At 49.0% G+C, this 5,365-nt stretch overlaps 1 long non-coding RNA gene across 1 annotated transcript; it reads left to right on the top strand.

Annotated features, from left to right (window-relative positions):
- The first annotated feature begins 237 nt into the window (after positions 1-237).
- Positions 238-1,074, top strand: LOC117887223. The gene is made up of 2 exons (XR_004648138.1): positions 238-614; positions 829-1,074. It is a non-coding gene; the product is annotated as an uncharacterized LOC117887223 (long non-coding RNA).
- The last annotated feature ends 4,291 nt before the right edge of the window (positions 1,075-5,365 follow it).

Here is a 5,365-nt window from a genome sequence, read left to right as displayed (position 1 = left end):
CTACACTGTTCTCAGTGGTACCAGAAGACAGAACAAGGAGTAATGGTCTCAAGTTGCAGTGGGGGAGGTTTAGGTTGGATATTAGGAAAAACTTTTTCACTAGGAGGGTGGTGAAGCACTGGACTGGGTTACCTAGGGAAGTGGTGGAATCTCCTTCCTTAGAGGTTTTTAAGATCAGGTTTGACAAAGCCCTGGCTGGGATGATTTAGTTGGGAATTTGTCCTGCTTTGAGCAGGGGGTTGGACTGGATGACCTCCTGAGGTCCCTTCCAACCCTGATATTCTATGATTCTATGATATCTTTAAGTACAAAAAAAATTGAATGGGGTGAATGATTGCTATTGATTGACCAGTTACATGAAATGGGTATTTTTATATACAGGTGCAGTAAAATAAAAATTTGAGAAAATATGACTGACAAAAAAGATATGTTCAAACCAGTGACTGGATTAAAATATTGACATTAATTAATAAATCAAGATTTGCATTTTCATTGTTGGTCATAACGTATTCATCATTTCATAGCGCTATATTTATTTTTAAGAAAGCATGGAGGACTACTGCATATACTACAACCTTGTCAACTGTGAAAAGGAAAGTGAGGATTGCACAATGGTAAGAAACATAGAATTGTATGAGAAATAAATGCCATAAATTGCCTAAGGATCATGATTCTTGTAAAAATTCCACATCAGTAAACATTTTCATCATGCTGATAGGCATATGTTAGGTAATGCTGACATGTGGACGGAATAGCATGAGTGAATGCAAAGTATGTGTAACATTATAACGTCTGTAATTTCATTTTCTCAATTGTTACTTATCAAAGGTCCAGTGTGATTCTTGCAAGAGGTTGGCATATGCCCTGCATTACAGAAGGAACTAATCAAGAAAACCTGACTGATGAGGAGAAAGAGTACAACTGCAAAAAATGTGCATAGTTCACTTCTTTACCAAAACAAAACAAACAAACAAAAATGCTTAAATGCCTCTTGTTCAAAACATAATGCAACCAAAAGAATTGTTTTTATTTATATACCAGATTATAATAATAAATGTTTTTATTTGAAAAAAATATTTTCTGTATTTGTGTCCACGTGTATAATGCAAATTATAAAAGCCAATGAAAAAATTCAAAGGGGCCACTCTGGTATCACCTTGGGCTCATGGGCAGGCTCCGTACCCCCAAACCTTACCTCCCTTTTCACGTACTCACACACAAAGTGAAACAGCACATCTCAATCATCCAATATATCGATTTGGCACATTAGCAAGGAGGAAGCAAATGGTGAGTGTTTGCTATCAAAAACCCATCCCTCCTGATTCGCAACCCCTGGACCAGGTGGTGCAAGAAGGAAGCAAATCGTGAGTGTTTTCTATCAAAAACCCATTCCTCCTGATTCGCAACCCCTGGACCAGGTGGTGCAAGGAGGAAGCAAATCGTGAGTGTTTTCGACAAAAATCCCAATCCCTCATGATTCGCAACCCCGGGGCCCAGGCAGTAGCAAGTTCTGAGCAGTAGCCAAGATAGTCACATTTGCGTGGCGGAAACTGCACCTAGTTGCAAAAGGGGAGGGTTGCTAGCCTGAGTAACCCCGGCAATCGCTCCCAGAGCTGCATTCCAGTTGCTCTTGGGTTCTAGTGATCAAGGGATTGCACTGCAGCCCCCCCACCCCATCCCCCAGACCTGCTGCTGGGGTTGTCACTTCCTCCGGGCACAGGGAGCTTCTCTCAGCATTAAGGAGGCATTGTACGTAGAAGCCACTGTGTCAATGGGCATAAAGGAGACCTGCAGATCCCGGGGAGGGGGGAATAAGGGGCTTTTCTATGTAGACTGGGGATTGTTCCAGAGAATCCCCAATATCATCAGACAAGGGGGTGATGGGTCGCAGTCCTAGAGAGGCTGCCCAGAGTAGCTGGGGACAGGTTTCTCGGGGACACCCTATCGTAGGCAAAGGAATGTAGTTTTCCCCCTGGGAGTTACTTCCATAGGACTTTGAAAGACCATGAGAATGTATTTACATCCCCCTTACACAGACCTCTCAAGCTAACCATGGGTGGAATGACCCCATCAATTGCACCAGAGGGGACAAGAATGAAATGATTTGCATTTAAGCAGACACAGCTCCCACGAGGGAGAAAGCAGCAGGACACAGTCTTCAAGACAGACCCCTGGCCCCTGCCTCACAGCTGGAAATAGACTTGTCTGGAGGTCATTGTTATGTTCCCCTGGTATTATCTGGACCGGAGATCTGCTAGGTCACTCTAAAACCTCGACTCTGGGAGCCAGCCTTACCCTGCTTTGCTGTGAGAACCCCCACTCCTGGGCTCTTCTCGCTCAACCTCTGGCATGTAAGCTGCTTGGATTGTGCAACCGAATGATACTTGCCAATATCTCCGGTCCCAGACACAACCCTAGGAACTTCCATCTTGGGGTATGTCTACACTACGAGAGTATTTTGATTGTACTTAAATCGAATATGTGGAATCGATATTACAAAGTCGAACGTGTGTATCCACACTAAGGACAGTAATTCGACTTTGTGAGTCCACACTAACGGGGCAAGCATCGACATTGGAAGCGGTGCACTGTGGGCAGCTATCCCACAGTTCCCGCAGTCCCCACTGCCCACTGGAATTCTGGGTCGAGCCCCCAGTGCCTGCTGGGGAAAAAAATGTGTCGAGGGTGGTTTTGGGTAACTGTCATCATCCAACCGTCACTCCCGCCCTCCCTCCCTGAAAGCGCCGGCGGGCAATCGGTTCGCGCACTTTTCTGGTGAGTGACAGCGCGGACGCCACAGCACTGCAAGCATGGAGCCCGCTGCGACCGTCGCTGCAGTTATGGCCATTGTCAACACCTCGCAGCTTATCATCCACCTTTTCCAGAGGCAGATGCTGAGAGGAGGCTACGGCAGCGCGGTGAGGACATGAAGTCTGAGAGTGGCACAGACCTCTCGCAAAGCACGGGACCCCACGCAGTGAACATCATGGTCACAATGGGTCATGCTGATGCTGTGGAACGGCGGTTCTGGGCCCGGGAAACAAGCACGGACTGGTGGGACCGCATAGTGCTGTAGGTCTGGGATGAATCACAGTGGCTGCGAAACTTTCATATGCGGAAGGGAACTTTCCTGGAACTTTGTGAGTTGCTGTCCCCTGCCCTGAAGCGCAAGGACACCCGGATGCGAACAGCCCTGACTGTCCAGAAGCAAGTGGCCATAGCCCTCTGGAAGCTTGCAATGCCAGACAGCTACCGGTCAGTCACGAATCACTTTGGCGTCGGGAAATCTACCGTGGGGGTTGCTGTGATGCAAGTAGCCAATGCAATCGTTGAGCTACTGCTGTCAAAGGTAGTGACCCTTGGAAACGTCCAGGTCATCATAGATGGCTTTGCCGCGATGGGATTCCCAAACTGCGGGGGGCTATAGATGGAACTCACATCCCTATCCTGGGACCGGACCACTAGGCCAGCCAGTACATTAACCGAAAGGGCTACTTTTCAATGGTGCTGCAAGCACTGGTGGACCATAGGGGACGTTTTACCAACATCAACATAGGATGGCCGGGCAAGGTTCATGACGCTCGTGTTTTCAGGAACTCTGGTCTGTTTAGAAGGCTGCAGGAAGGTATTTACTTCCCGGACCAGAAAATAACTGTTGGGGATATGGAGATGCCTATAGTGATCCTCGGGGACCCAGCCTACCCACTAATGCCCTGGCTCATGAAGCCCTATACAGGCGCCCTGGACAGTGAAAAAGAACTCTTTAACTACCGGCTGAGCAAGTGCAGAATGGTGGTGGAGTGTGCTTTTGGACGTCTCAAGGGGAGATGGAGAAGCTTACTGACTTGCTCTGATCTCAGCGAAACCAATATCCCCATTGTTATTGCAGCTTGCTGTGTGCTCCACAATCTGTGTGAGAGCAAGGGGGAGACCTTTATGGCGGGGTGGGAGGTTGAGGCGAATAGCCTGGCTGCTGATTACGCCCAGCCAGACAGCCATGCGATTAGAAGAGCCCAGCAGGACGCGCTGTGCATCCGAGAGGCTTTGAAAGCTAGGTTCCTCAGTGAGCAGGGTAACCTGTGACTATTAAGTTTGTTTAAAGACAAGCTGAACCTGCCCCCGTTTCTTTACCCACTTACTGTTGACTATCCTCTCCAGCTACATACCCCGTTCACCCCGTCCCCCCCCTTCCAACACATGTTTAAAAATAAAAGAAATGGAACTTTGTTAATGAACACCGTTTTCTTTATTACGCATTTCGCGGTAAAGTGTTGAAAGTGGGACGCAGACTGTGGTAGGTAGCTGGCGTACTGATGGAAAGAGCGCTTCTAAACTCGAGGAATGACAGGCTCCTGCTAATAGAGTGGTCCGCAGTGGTGGACTGGTTGTTTTAACGGAGCCTGCCACCCCTCCTTTTCGGGACTCTGTGTGTGGGGGCTATGTGACTTTGTGGCGGGGGAGGACGGTTACTGATCCCCTGCTGCGTGGCTCTGTGATCCAGGACAAGGACCATTGCATAAGATCTCTATCTGCCCTCCCCCGCCACAAAGTCACATGCCCCCCCCACACACAGAACATGAAAACCACCTCCCAGACTGACCAGGGTGCCTAGTCACTGCAATGTGTGTGTGACCTTCTGCTGAACCTGCCCCCGTGTCTGTACCCTGGTAAAGGTGACTGTCCTCTCCAATTACCAACCCCCGTCCCCCCCTTCAAACACAGTCTCCCCTAAAAGAACATGATGGATACAGTAATTAACAGAAACATATCTTTTATTATCAACTACACACTTAGGGGATGAAACTGGGACCGGGGCTTGGGTGAAGCGGGAAGGAAAGGACTTATCAAATTTTTGGGAATGAGAGCCTTCTGGTACTTGAGCAGTCTGCAGGGGTGGAGTGACAGTTTTCACGGTCCCTGCCGCCCCTCCTTCTTGGGACTTTGGGTGAGGGGTGTATGGGACTTTGTGGCGGGGGATAGCAGTTAGAGATAGACTGCAGCGGGGCTCTGTCCTCCTGCCTCCAAACCTGCAGAACATCCACAAAGTGCCGGAGCGTGTCCGTTTGCTCCCTCATTAGTCCAAGCAGCGTTTGAGTCGCCTGCTGGTCTTCCTACCGCCACCTGTCCTCCCGTTCGCTGTGTGCTCTCTGTGTGCGACATGTTCTCCCTCCACTGGGTCTGCTGTGCCGCCTCAGCTCAGGAGCAGCCCATAAGTTCTGAGAACATGTCGTCCTGTGTCCTTTTCTTTCTCCGCCTAATCTGCGCCAGCCTCTGCGAGGGGGATGCCAGGGTAGGTCGGGAGACATTCACAGCTGTGGGATGGGAAAAAGGGAGTGAATTCCTCACAAAGATAATTTTTTGTGAA

Source organism: Trachemys scripta, chromosome 14, assembly GCF_013100865.1.
Source record: "Trachemys scripta elegans isolate TJP31775 chromosome 14, CAS_Tse_1.0, whole genome shotgun sequence".
NCBI classification, from domain to species: domain Eukaryota; kingdom Metazoa; phylum Chordata; order Testudines; family Emydidae; genus Trachemys; species Trachemys scripta.
The sequence above is the reverse complement of the archived record's forward strand: the minus strand, read 5'-3'. Positions and strand labels throughout refer to the sequence as shown.